This window comes from Myiozetetes cayanensis, unplaced genomic scaffold (genome assembly GCF_022539395.1).
Source record: "Myiozetetes cayanensis isolate MyiCay16 unplaced genomic scaffold, myiCay2020 scf6-25, whole genome shotgun sequence".
Taxonomy (NCBI): Eukaryota; Metazoa; Chordata; class Aves; order Passeriformes; family Tyrannidae; genus Myiozetetes; species Myiozetetes cayanensis.
In genome coordinates, this window is record NW_026087853.1 from 62,841,956 (window position 1) to 62,856,138 (window position 14,183).

Genomic DNA, 14,183 nt, shown 5'->3' on the forward strand with positions numbered 1-14,183 from the left:
GTCAAGTTCTGTTTGGGTGGAATCAAAAGCGTTAATTGAAAAGGAAATGGCCAGTTGGGAGAGTATGATTGTGGTCCAGGTCTTTGTGTATCACTGGTGCCTTGGGGTGCAAATAATAAGAATTATTTGAAGGAAATTAAGAAGCATCTTCTGGTCTGTGGAGAAAGCTGCCAAAATAAAGCTGTGTTCTTTTCCTCAGTCATATTTCTTGTAAAAAACACAGCTAGAAACGAGTTGTTCTGGTTACTTCTGGGTTTTTTCCTCACTCACAATTCTGGCATTGTCCAGGGGTTTCATCCTGGGCTTTTGGATGTGTCTCAAGTTCACTTCAGTGACAGGAGGGAGAGGAGAGGGAGCTGAGGGAGCAAAAGCTGGGAGGGTGGGCAGGCCCTGGCACAGGTTGCCCAGAGAAGCTGTGGCTGCCCCTGGATCCCTGGGAGTGTCCAAGGCCAGGTTGGAGCACCCTGGGCTGGTGGGAGGTGTCCCTGCCCATGGCAGGGGTGGCACTGGGTGGTCCCTCCCAGCCCAAAGCAGTTTGATCCCAGGATAACCAACCCTCCCTCCATGGCCTGGCTGGGGCTGGGGAGCCTGGAATTTGCTGGCAGTGCCCGAGGTGCTGCTGGAGCCTCTGGCAGGATGAGGGACAGGTGGAGGGCAGTGGAACGAAGAGGAGTCAGTGCAGGAGGAGGCTCTGACTGCCCTGTTTACAGAGCTGTGATTCCAGTCAGCCCCAACAGCTCAGGAAAATCAATGGAGCTGGAGATGGACGTGCAGAGGGAGCTCTGGGAGTGCCTGCTCCTGCTGGGAATGGCTCTGGGGCACCTGGAGGGGCTGATACAGTCACATGTTCCCACCTGATTCCCCACAACAGCCTGGAATCCCATTTTCTGTGCTGTCAACATGTACCTGTTGCCTTCAGCTCCACCTGGGGGTTCTCTTGTCCCAGTTATCCTGGAAGGATCACAGATGGACATGCTGGGTTGTGGCTCTGGGCTGGTTGGAAGCAGCACCCTCAGCACAAGTGTCTCCCAAGGCACTGGAGTCCTGTCCCCTGCTCTTATTCAGCCAGGTGGGTGTTTCCCAGAGCCTTCAGGAATTGGGAAACATCTTCCCTGGAAACCTGTGCAGGGATTTTATTCTGGTTTTTGAGTTGCTCTCATAAATTCTGCACCAGGGGTGTGCTCCTGTTCTGCACATACAGGGAGTTTGGATCTAAACAAGCCCTTCTGGAACAATTTCCACCCATGCCAGGATGTTTTTTATACTAATTTGGAATCAAAGGAACTTCACATAATTGCTTATTCAAATAAGAACCCAGTTGCATACCAAATATTAGTATTAATTGGGGAGTTAATTGCTTATCTAGCCATGCTAAAATAACCATTTCACGAGCATCCAGGATGAGAACAGCCTCTCTGAGGACTCCTGCCATGTTTTCTCGAAGGTTTCCTTAGTTTTAAAATCTCTATTTAAGAACTACTTAAGGCAAAATAAACTATTGTAGCACACAAAGCCGTTTATGCAGGAAAGGGGTGTTGAACAGGAGTTGTGCTGCTGTGCAACCCTCCTGGGTCTGGAGGAAACTGCAGAGGGATTGATGTGCTCAGGCTGAACATGGGTGAATGGAGGGACCTGCTCTGGGGTTCAGAGCCCTCATGTGCTGACTTATTCTCTCCCCCCCTTCCAGACCATTCCACACAATGAGGTGCTTTGTTTTATTTCAGGTGGTGCTGGGCATTGTCGACCCCATAAATGGCTTTTGTAAAAGCAATATTTACCTGAGGTGCTTGGGCTTTTATTGCCTGAGATCGCTTTTAGGCTCCCCATCTCGATGCTCGGGGCAAACCAGGCAGGATTAATCCAACAAAACCCCTGGCAGGTTTATAAGTCAGGTATAAACTGAGAGAGGGATTGCTGGGGTTGTTGGGATGGGGGTGGGGATAAATATCCAGGAACTTAATGTATTTCTGGAGAGTCTGGTCATGCTCTCTCCTGATCTCTGGAGCGACTTGGATGGCAATAATGAGCTCCATAGACTGGTTTGGGAGTATTTGCACAGGGCTGGGGCTGGGGCTGGTTAAAGGAAGGTAAATTTAGTTGCAGAAAAGCCTCTGAGGCAGCACAAACCCTGCAGGGATCCAGGGGCAGCCACAGCTTCTCTGGCCAACCTGTGCCAGGGCCTGCCCACCCTCCCAGCCAGCAATTCCTTCCCAATCTCCCATCTCTCCCTGCCCTCTGGCAGTGGAAGCCATTCCCTGTGTCCTGTCCCTGTCAATGGTCTCTCTCCATCTTCCCTGGAGCTCCTTTGGGTCCTGGAAGGCACAATCAGATCGCCCCGAGGCTTCTCTTCTCCAGGCTGAACATTCCCAACATTCCCAGCCTTTCCTGCCAGCAGAGCTGCTCCATCCCTCTGGTAATCCTGGGACAGCTGATTCCAGGTTGTTACCAGGGAAGGAGGAAGCCCTTGGTTTCACATGGAAGCCTCTGGAATTCTGAGGGGTGGGGAAAACTCTGTAAACAAGCAAGAAACCCAAGTCACAATTAATTCCAGGCAAGAGCTGCCTTCAAAAGGAATAGTCGAGAAGTCACTGGTGCATTTTAATAACTGCTAAAAGGAAGAGGATAAATACAATATTAATTTTATGACTTATTTTTTCACGCTTCGGAGAACGTAAATTTTTGTAATTGTGTTTACTGGGCTTGGCTGGGAAGATAAGGAATAATTACATCCCTGCCTGGTGGGAAGGAGCCTGCACAACGATCCTGTTGTAGTGTTAACCACCCTGTACTACCAGGGAGCTCGTTAATGAGTGACAAGAGAAAACGCCATCCCCGAGCCGCTCGGACCACGCTGATGGGTGTTGGGAGGAGTTCTTGTGCCTTTGGTAGTGATGATATTAAATGCAGATCCACAGGTTTGGCATCCAGCAAGGTGGGATGTGCCTGCCAGGGCCTGCTGCCAGAACACTCTTTATTTTTCTCGTCTCTCTTGCCTTTATTGACCACTTAGCACCCCTTGCAGAGCCGTGTGTTGTTTACACCTTCACTTAAGCGTTGTTTACTGAGCTGGTTATCAAAGGCTTGGTTGGAACAGCTGGAATTCCTGCAGGAGTTCATCACCTGCTTCCCAGAGCAGCTCTGGGGTCCCTGATGTGTGTCTGTGGGGCTGTAAACACTCTGAACTCCACACTGACTGCTGCTCTCTAGGGGGACTTCACCCCACACCTAAATTTATCCCATCTTATTTTAGCAAGAATTGGAACCAGTTTTGGCTTTTAGTTTTTGTCCCTTGCTCTGTTTTAAAGTCTGCACAAAGTGATTTTTAACCAATAAATGCAGATGCTGCTCCAAGTGTTTGGAAACAGCAACCTTGGGAATATTTTTATTATTGTGTTAATATTTTAATTGCCAGGAGGAGTAACTCACTGAAATATGTGGGATACACAAAGCTATCGACCTGCTCTGTGAAAAGGGGTGAAGTGGTGAGTGATGTGATGTGATGAGGGGAACTGGCCTCAAGTTGTGCCAGGGAGGTTTAGGTTGGATATTGGGGAATGTTTCTCCCTGGAAAGGTTGTCCAGCCCTGGCACAGCTGCCCAGGCAGGGGTGGATCCCCCATCCCTGGGGGAAATTCAGAGCCCTGTGGGGAGGGGGGAGGAGAAATGACAAAGTTTGCTGCGATTTGGTGAGAGCCAAAAGGCAGAGGGAGATGGAATGCCAGAAAATCAGTATTGACATTAGTTGAGCCCTTCCATTTTCTGTCAGGAAGCCAATAATGAAGAATAAAGATCAGCAAACTCCTGCCTCCCCCTGCTCTTTAAAAAAGGTGCTGAACTTTATTCAACTTCTTCTGACAGTGCCAAGGTCTCCTCCTTCCCCCCCTCCTGAGCAGGGGGTTGTAGTGGCTGTCCAAAAATCAACAGCCTCTCCAGGCTTGACCTTTGAAATCTGAGCTTTATTCTCCCTTATCTTCCAATTTATTTAGATGGGAAAGAGCAGCTTGGAGTTCCTCTTTTGTTTCCCCTCCCCGGGTCTGTAACTGGGGATAGAGGCTGCAAAGATAATTAATGTTAATGATCAGTAGAAGGAGTCCCATGTCTGAGTGACAGGACACAGGGAATGGCTTCCCACTGCCAGAGGGCAGGGACAGATGGGAGATTGGGCAGGAATTGCTGGCTGGGAGGGTGGGCAGGCCCTGGCACAGGTTGCGCAGAGAAGCTGTGGCTGTCCCTGGATCCCTGGAAGTGTCCCAGGCCAGGCTGGAGCACCCTGGGCTGGTGGAAGGTGTCCCTGCCCATGGCAGGGGTGGGATGGATGGATGGATTTTGGGGTCACTTCCAAACAAACCACTCTGGGATTTCATGCTTGAAGCTTCTCCAAGCACCCACTGGGCAAAGAACAATTCCAGGAGCTCCTGTGGGGAAGCTGAGGCAGGGTGGGGGTTCCCCCTTTCCTTTGTGTCCTTTCCAAGTGGTGTTGGCTCAGCTGAAGGAATTAAACTCAGGATGGGCAGGGAACTCGCTGTGATGTCTGAAGGTTCTGTCATCTGACACACACAGAGCATTAAAACAAGTGCATCACCAGTTCCCTCCAACTAATGGAGCAGATCCATCCAAGATGTGCTGGGAGGGAGGAGGGAGGGCAGAACTAGAACAGGAGGGAGGGCACAGCTGCCCTGCCCGGTTCTCAAGCTGTCCCCGAGTTTCTCCTGCTGAGAGCACACGAGTCCATCAGGCCATTTGTGCCCTTCAAAAATTCATTTCTCTACTTCTAAATCCTTGGCTTCTCCAAAAATACAAGCACTGTGAAACATCCTTCATCTTGTCACTTTATTGGGAAGCAGAAGCAAATCACACACCCTGGTTCCCCTTCTCTCCAGCCCTCCCATGCTCTGGGCCTGATCCCTCACAGTGTTCAATAATCTTTTAAAAAGGAAGCTTTTAAAACTAGTTCATCTTCTCAGTGAAAATTAAATATTTGTTATATGTTTTATATATCTATATTGTATATATTTATATATTATCTATATAAATAAAAATGGAATTGAAGTATTTTTTCTGAAATCCTTTAACACCTCAAAAATTAGATGTACAGATTGCTGATGAAAGCTTTGGGTTTTCTGTTGCTTTCTGTGTATTTCTGAGGTCCCTCTGAGTGACCCTCATAAACCTGTGCTCAATCTCAAGGAAGTGTGGAATTCCCAGGGAGGTTTGGAGTCCCCACCCCTGGAGGTGTCCAAGGAAGGCCTGGATGTGGCACTGGGTGTCAAGGTTGGGATCGGATGGGCTCAGTCTTGGAGGGCTTTTCCAACCTCAGTGATCCCATGATTTAAAAATGAAGCAAAAATGCAGTTGTTGGTGTGGTTGAAATCTGAACAGCTTAATGAAGACAGTAGTGCTTGAGACAGATTATTCCATCAACCTTTCCATACAGGAATGCTGGGAAGAGAGGGAAACTGTGTGTTTTGTGAAGTGAAGTTGGTTTTTGGTTCCTTTTTCTCCCAGCTGGTTGCACCCGGTGCTGCTTCAGCTGGTTTATGGGAAGTGCTGTGGGAGAAAATTGCTGTCATGATACAACCCAGCAAATGGCTCCTGGAATGGCCTTCCTTGGGAATTCAAAGGGAGATTTAAGGGCTGCTGGGGAGGTAAAAAAGCTCTCAGAGTGGGGGGCTCTGGGCTGAGCCTGCAGTGATCCCATCTGTAATGCAGGAGTTTCAGCAGTGTTGGATCCCATCTGTAATGCAGGAGTTGTTTCAGCAGTGTTGGATCCCATCTGTAATGCAGGAGTTGTTTCAGCAGTGTTGGATCCCATCTGTAATGCAGGAGTTGTTTCAGCAGTGTTGGGTTCCTGTGGGAGGAATGTCCTTCAGTGCAGTCAGGGGAGCTCAGCCTGGGAAGAGCAGGTCTCTTGGCACATGGATGAGCTGAGGGGGACACTGTAAACCAGGGTGTGCTATTGATGTTTTTATCTCCCTTCCCCCTTTGCAAGCGATTCCTGCGGGGTCTGATATTGGAGAGTCACAGAATGGGTTGGGTTGGAAGGACCTGAAAGCCCATCTGGTTCCAGCCCTACGAGTTCTTCTGAGCACCTGACCTAAATCTCTTTTAGTTTCAGAGTTGCTCTCCCTTCTCCTGCGTGGCTGTTGTTTCAATATCCCACCCGTGCCCTCAGGAAAGCTGAGCTAAGAACACACTTGTCACAAATGCCAACCTTTTCCTGTTGTGTAAAGGCACAGAATTGGTGAAAAACCAACCCAAAACGTGGCTGAAAGTAAAAAAAGAGCACCTTACAAGAGCAAAGCTTTCAGGTCAACCCAAGTCCCATAAACACAGGACAGTGGGGAATGTGGCTCAGAGGGACAGAGCAGACCCAGGGAGGAACGTGCTGCAGCTCCTGAGAATATTCCAGCGCTCAAAATAACTGAGGCTTGGAAAAACCACTGTAATTACCCGTGAGCAGGAGGAAAACAGACGCAAACCAACTTCCTACCTCATCCAAGAAGTAAGAACTGGATAATCAGGAGCATCCAAGCCACAAATTTCCTTGGAGAGTCTGGTCACGGGTCTTGGAAGTTTAAGTAACCACTAAATTGGCAAAAAAAAAAAAAAAATAAAAATTTCCCCCAAACCCTGCAACATATTTCCTCCTTTTGTTTGTTTGTTTGTTTTCTTAGTTTTATTTTCACAACAATTTGAGACTAAAAGGGCAGAGATTTAGATGGGATATTGGGAAGGAATTGCTGGCTGGGAGGCCCTGGCACAGGTTGCCCAGAGAGGCTGTGGCTGCCCCTGGATCCCTGGGAGTGTTCCTTGCTCCCAGCTCAGCTTCCCTGTGGCTCCAGCCTTTAACTGGTCTCCCTGCCTCAGTTTCCCTTTAGAACCTGGGAAAATGTCTCCATATTTGTGTCCTGTTCCTGAATCCCCCTTTATTTGTAAATCCCCCATCAGCAGAGGAAGTTGCTCAAGGCTGGGTTAATGAGCTGTGGCCCAGAACATTCCAAAATGCAGCCTCCAAACCTTTTGCTAATTAAGCACTGGAGCCACTAATCTAATTTTAGCCAGTGACTGAATTTATTCCTGGCGGAATAAAATGCACTTTAAATCTCATTTAAAAGCCACTGAGATGCTCTTGACAAATTAAAATATGAAATTAAAAATATATTGAGCTCGTTTCTGCATCATTAAGGCACCCCTGGGCGCGGGTGAGGTGAGCCCTGAGCAGCCTCTGCCTCCCTCTGAGGGGTTTCTGTGCTGGAAGGAGGAGCAGAGCCCTGCTGGACCCTGCACGTGCTGTGGGAGCGAAGTGGCAGCTTTAGTAGCTTGGGATAGAATAAAGATGTGAGGAAAAGGAAAATAACTGTTCCTGTAGCTGTTTGGAACACTGAAGTGTTAAGAAATGAGTAGAAGTGGCACTTTGTGATATGATTTAGTGAGTTTGGTGGTAGGTGGTTGAAGGTTGGACTTGGGGATCTTGGAGGTCTTTGAACCTTAATGATTCTCTCTCTATAAAATATTTATAACATCCTAGTTTAACACAATATATTTATATATCTTAATTATAGGAATTATTTATTATTATATATACATTAATTATAGACTACATTTTAATGTATTTTTATATATTAATATTATATATGTTAATTGGCTAAAATAACCTCCTTTACTCCATTACATGAGTTAATATCCAGCCTGGCATGGATGAAATAAATGATCTGATTTTTCCCTGGAAGCCAGAGCTGTTCAAACCCCCCTGTGATGCCGGGAGTGCTGTCAGAGAGTGCTGAGCAGGGAGCAGCCACAGCTAGATGGCACAGTCACCTCATCCCCCGGCCCTGGCTGGGGCAGCTGGAGCATCCTGGGGATGCTGTGCCCCAGCCTGGGATCTTTCCTGTAATTCCAGGGGTGAATCAGCTCCTGTTCCAGGCAGGAGGAGCCTGGAGTGCCCTAAAGCTGCTCTGGGCTGGTGCTGCATCCTTCTGGTTTTAACCCTTAAGCTTTCAGTGTAAAGTTGTGTTTTAAGGTGTCAATATTAAATAATGTCAGTTTTAAAAAGCACAGGTTCAGAGGTGATGATAAGCAAAGGGGTTTGTTTCCCCTGTGATTGCAGGATTTGTGCCTGGAAGAGAGCAGGGCAGGTGGTTGATAAATCGGTGTTGTGGAGGGAAAGGCACTGGAATGCTGGTGCTTTCCCTGGCAGGTTGTGCTGAGGGCAGGGATGGGGCTGGGAATGCACTTCCCACCTCTTTTGTCCTCTCCAGGGCTGGGAGTGTGTCCTGCCCTGTGTCCTGCTGGTTTTCCTTTGCTTTCCCACCTGGATGAGGAGCTTTGGAGAGCCAGATCCCAGCCCTGGGTGGTGGGAACCAGGTAGATGCAGGTGCCATTATTATTATTATCATTATAATGCCTGTAGGGAGAAAATTCCCTCTCTTATTTTTACCAGGAGTGCCCAGGGATGTGGGAAGCCTGAGGAGCCCCTGGTGTGGGAGGATGGTGGGGCTGGACCCAAGGCTGGGCAGGAAATGCCTCTCCCAGGGTGTCTGGAAGCCCCCCAGAGCTCCTCTTCCTGCTCAACAATCTCCTGTGGGAATCAAAGCAGAGATAGGGGAGCTTTTTATTGTGGTTTTGTGGGGGTTTTTTGGGGTTTTTTTTGGCTGGCTTTTGAAAAGAGAAGCACCAGACCTCTGAATTGCTGCTGACAGCTGAGCCCTGAAAGGCTGCACATGCTCTTAACTCCCTGATAAATCCCTGGGCTCAGACAGGGGATGCTCCTTTGTGCTGGAAGGAAGGGCTGGATGGGGTGGGAGAAGCATCCCAAAGGTCAGGTGGCATCAGGAGGGGGGACAGGAGGAGGCTGGGGAGGGGGAGAGCAGCCATCCTGGTAGGATATCATAAAAAATAAATTAAAAAAAGAAAAAGTGGAGGCATCAGGAGCCAAAAAGTGCTGCTGGATGGATCCTGTTGGCTCTGTCCTCCGTCACCCACCGTAAGAAGAGGGATGTGGGTGGCAGGAGAGTCACTGCTCAGCCCTGTCACCGAGGAAAACAGGGATGAAAACTTCCTCCAAAAGCTCCCTCTGAAATATTTTGCTCTCCCCCAGCACTGGAGGAACACCAGATTGGCTTGTCCTTGCACTCAGGGAGCCACCCCACTGAGGTGCCTGTGGGGATGGATTCTCCTCCTCCCTAATTCCATTTCCAGAGCCCCCAGGGGAGTGTGGTGCTTGGAGGAGCTGCCATTCCTGGCTCTGCTCTCCCACATCCAGACTCCTGCTTTGCTCACTGTGTCCATGTGTAACTAACACTTCCCAGTGTGGAAGGGATCGAGCCCCTGATGTGAGGGATGTAGACAAGGGGCTGTAATTCCATCCTGGATGTGGCTGTGGGACTCTAAATGCCAATTATGCCTCCTGTAACTTGCTGAGCTGTTTGCAGCCAGTGGGGTATAAACTGTGTTTCATTAAGTGAAGACACCTCATGGAATTACTGGGGATGGCAGCACCACCCCTGTCCCTTTGCAGTGTTTGAAGTGATGCTGGGAGTTGCTTGCACAGCACGAGTAGCTGGGAACAGAATCCAGTTCCTTTCCCAGTGGAGCAAGGGAACAGGGAAAGCTGCCTTGCCTCTCCATGGGCACAAGCACAGAGCAAATGTGGAACCACTGAGGATCTGCCTCTCAGTTTGGATAAATTACAGGGCAAAGTGAGCATTTATTGACAGTCAGAGGAGCTTGGAGGACTTGGACTTCCTTAGCATTGATTCCCCTGCAGTCACAGCACAGCCACTGCAGGCACGTGAAATCCTCAGTCAGACCTGAAAATCCATGGAACTGCTTCAAATTCTGAAATACCAGCACTGCCAGGGTCTGCCTGGGTTGGCTTTCTGGGTCCTGGGGCTCCTCCTGGCTCTGGGCTGTGTTTTGGAGGCGTTGGCAGCAGCGGGTGCTGAGCTGGGCACGGGCAGTGCTGGGCACGACTGAGCTCTGAGATCCTCCAGGGGCACCAGAGCTCTGTTTGGGTGTGACAAACAGTTCTGCCTGCAGCACTGGGGAGGCCACGCTGGTGGCTTTGCCCTGGGTGAGGAGTGTCCTGGGCTGAGGGGGTGTCCTCCCTGTACAGCACAGCCCCTTGGAATGTGCTCCAGCCATGGCTCTTGTCCCAGCTTGGCTGTGCCACCTTCTGTGCCAGGTCATGCCTGGGAATGTTTCCTCACCTTTGTGATGTGATTCCAGTGGTGTTACTGGGAAATGTCCTTGGGAGTGATCTGGACATCGTTCACTGGCACAGGTTGGGCAGAGAAGCTGTGGCTGTCCCTGGATCCCTGGAAGTGTCCAAGGCCAGGTTGGAGCACCCTGGGCTGGTGGAAGGTGTCCCTGCCTGTGGCAGGGTCCCACATGTTCCATTCCTCTTTGGAGGAATAGTGGGGTCACAGTACTGGTTATTAAAGTGCAGGGATTGAGTTGTCCTGGGATGTCCTTGGGGTTGTCACTGAGGGCAAATCTCACCCTCCTGCCTTGAGCACTCCACCTGCTGCCAGCAGGGGAACAGCCAGGACGTGCAGTTGGGTGAGGAATTCCTCCTTCAGCCCCTGGCAAGCCTTTGTTCTCCTCTCTCTGAATGTACCTTCAGCTGTGGAAGAACTTATAATATATCCTGGTTTCTGAGCCTGGTTCTTCTGCTCCTGCTGGGCAGTTGTACCAGAATATTCCCTGTGCTGCCCCTCCCAGCCCTGGCAAATGCTGCTGCCACTGCCCTGTTCCTGCTCTCTCCTTTTCTCTCTCTTCAACGAGCAAATTCCCCTAATAGCTCCATTAAACCTTAGTGCAATCCTGTCATTAATTCCACTTCATAAGGCAAGTCTGAATAATTCCTTAATTTAATTTCAGGATATTTTGAAGTTCTGGTCCAGATCTTTTCTGTGTCCTTCTCTTGGGCCTCTTGCTGAGTATTCTCCCTTCATCCAGCTCAGTCCCTGTGCAGGTGGCACTGAAATGAGGGTTCCTGGCATGGTGCACTTGCTCTAGTACACAAAAATAACCCAAAGAGAGGTTGTAGGAGTCACAGGAATAACAGGAAATGTTTAATGAAAGAAAATCAACCTCATGGTAAGAGAGTCCAGAGCTGAAATAGTTTGTTAAAGCAGAGATTTTTCAGAGGGGCTTTAAGGTCCCTTCCAACCCAAACCAGTTTGTGCTTCCATGATGATTTTAAGGGGAAAAAAAGTAAGAACAAAAAATGACACCGACAGATTTGTCTGAAGTTTAAGTTCTAGTTGTTTCAATCACATCACTCAAGATCCCTCCCGTGCTGCCTTAGAGATTTTAGCTGTGGAAAAGGAACAGGCAGCTCCTTGTGGGAGCTTCCCCTGGATTAAGCCCAGAGTTCCACAGGATTCTGAGGGACCCACATGGACTTCACTGGGTGAGAGGCTGTTCCTGCACCCAGTGCTGAGCCCTTAGAACGTTCAGAGTTGTGTTCTCTGTTCCTAATCTGGTTACTTCCCATTCCCACTGTCTGGAAGCTGATCCTGGTGTCCCAGTGCCTCGTGGACCCCCACAGTGCTTTGGGTTGGAAGGGACCCCAAAGATCCCCCCCTGCCATGGACAGGGAACAGCCCAGGCAGGAGAACTGTACAACCTGTGTTTTACTCTGTGCTGGGGGAGGGGGTTCCAGTGACAGCCCCGTCCCTCTGGCTGGAGCTCAGCACCTCACGGTGCTTTCCACAGGTCTGTGCAGTTCCAGGAGCACATTCCCTGTGACACTCAGCTGTGCGTGAAGTGTTCCCCCCTTCCCTCTGTCTGCTGTGAAGTGTGTCCTGTAGCACTTCAACCACCAGCATTTAAGCACCTACTTATCACTTTTCTGCAGTCAAAGATGTAAAAAAACCGCTCAGAAATAGCCCCTGTTTCCAGCAGCTGCTGTGTAAACATTCCCAGGAAAGGCATCTTAGTGCATGGATTAGGAGATATTTTCTAATCCTTTTTATTGGATTACCCATGATAATAATATTGCACACTGCCACCAATATTTTTTTTAAATGATGTGACAGAAATGGACTGGGAGATCTGTCAGGGAGCAGAGGACATTCCTCCAACCTGCAAGTGATTTGTGGTAATTTGCTGCTTTAATCCAGTGTATTTTCCCTGCTGGGATGAGGACGAGTCAGACCAGCTCAGATATTTTCCAGCTGCACTAATCTGAGCCCCTAGAAGAGCCCAGAGTTCAGCTGCTCTCTCCTGCTGGATGTTCTCCAGCTGGGGTGGGATTTACTTGGCCTGGGAAGAGTCTTTGCCTCCAGGCAGCACCTTGTGGAGGTGCTGATGGGTCTGGGATGGTCCTGGTGGGAGGCAGTTCTGGAAACAGCTGAGTGCAGAGGGGCTGGTGGGGACTTCCCTGAGCACTTATTAAGTATTACCTTCCTTTGGAGGGGAGGATCTGGCACCAAGTGCCTCTTTATTGTCACAGTGGGGCCCTCAAAGTTGTGTCTTGGTATTTGTGTGGTTGGAAGTGTTGGTGAACTTGGGCTGTGGTTGTTTCTTGCCTCTCCCCAAATGCTCTCTGTGGCTTTCCCACAGATTTAATGGAGCTTGTTCTCAGCAGGGCAGGAACAGCTTGGCTGCTGAGGGAGGGATGGGTGTTTTAAACTCAAACAGGGCAGGTTAAAGTAGATTTTAAGAAGAAATTGCTGGCTGGGAGGGTGGGCAGGCCCTGGCACAGGTTGGGCAGAGAAGCTGTGGCTGCCCCTGGATCCCTGGAAGTGTCCCAGGCCAGGTTGGAGCACCCTGGGCTGGTGGAAGGTGTCCCTGCCCATGGCAGGGGTGGCACTGGGTGGGCTTTGAGGTCCCTCCATCCCAAATCATTCCATAAGTTCATGATTTTCTGGAGTACCACTGGAATGATGGCCCCAGGTCCTGTGTTGGCAACATAACCCTGGGTTCAGCTGGAGCTGCTCCCACCCTGCCCTCCTTGGTCCCTCCCTCAGGGTCAGAATTTACGGCTCTTTTAGTGTGTCCTCAGCTCCCCAGCCACAATTCCCTCAGCAGGTCTTTGAACCTCGTGCTCCAACCTGGCCAGGCTTCCCAGAAATGGGAAGGTCCCTGGATACAATCCCACCCCTCCCGAGGAGCCAAGAGAGGGAACCAAAGCTGTTCCTCCTCGCTGGCCTTCCAAAAGCTGTGCTTTGGGGCTGCTGCTGAGGAGAGCAGCAGGTTGGATGGATCCCCTGCCCCAGAGCACCGTCCCACCCCCTCCAGAAGGGACAGCAAATGATGATTATTTTGATCTAGCCCTTTGAATTCTGCCCAGTGTCTCGCTCGAAAGGGGCTGTCCCAGCTGTGGAAGGGCTCTGGCTGCTCCAGGCACTTTGGGCATTGGGATGAGCAGTGGCTGGTTCTGCAGGACAAGGGAGATTTGGCTCGAAAAAGCAAAATTATCATAAATGTGCATACAGCACATGGAAAAAAAAAAGGCAATTACTGTGGCCTTAAAAGCTCCAAACAGTTTAGCAGAACAGATGGGTTGCATAAATCTGGCAAAAATGAGGGCAGGAGGGATTTGTGTGTGGCAGGAGGGATCAGAGCGGGCTTTGCGTGATAAAGAATTTACTGTAGCCTGGAAAGGGTCCATTTTCCTACAATTCCAGAGGAAAAGTAGTGTTTGGGATCACAGGACACTGTTCACCTCAGCTGGGTGTGGGGAATTAGCTGGGAATCTCCCATCACTGAAAAGCTGCTCTGCAGAACCAGGAACCTTTCCATGTTGGGAAAATTCCTGCTCTTCTCAGCTCCGACTTCTCTCCCAGTCACAGAATCCCGGGATGGTTTGGGTTGGAAGGGACCTCAAAGCCCACCCAGTGCCACCCCTGCCATGGGCAGGGACACCTTCCACCAGCCCAGGCTGCTCCAACCTGGCCAGGCTTCCCAGAAATGGGAAGGTCCCTGGATACAATCCCACCCCTCCCGAGGAGCCAAGAGAGGGAACCAAAGCTGTTCCTCCTCGCTGGCCTTCCAAGAGCTGTGCTTTGGGGCTGCTGCTGAGGAGAGCAGCAGGTTGGGTGGATCCCCTGCCCCAGAGCACCGTCCCACCCCCTCCAGAGGGGACAGCAAATGATGATTATTTTGATCTAGCCCTTTGAATTCTGCCCAGTGTCTCGCTCAAAAGGGGCTGTCCCAGCTGTGGAAGGGCTCTGG

At 50.0% G+C, this 14,183-nt stretch overlaps 1 protein-coding gene across 16 annotated transcripts in view; it reads left to right on the top strand.

Annotated features, from left to right (window-relative positions):
* The window catches only part of FANCM (FA complementation group M), a 316,043-nt gene that overhangs the window by 119,131 nt on the left and 182,729 nt on the right, over nt 1-14,183 (top strand). The window contains exon 24 of one of the 16 annotated variants that reach the window (XM_050335685.1): nt 12,712-12,749. The exons of 14 other annotated variants lie outside the window; for them this stretch is intronic. The gene's annotated coding sequence lies outside the window, so the exon portion shown is untranslated. Of the gene's footprint in view, nt 1-399; nt 419-12,711; nt 12,750-14,183 lie in introns of those variants that run through there. One more of the 16 variants, XM_050335695.1, reaches the window with a different exon arrangement.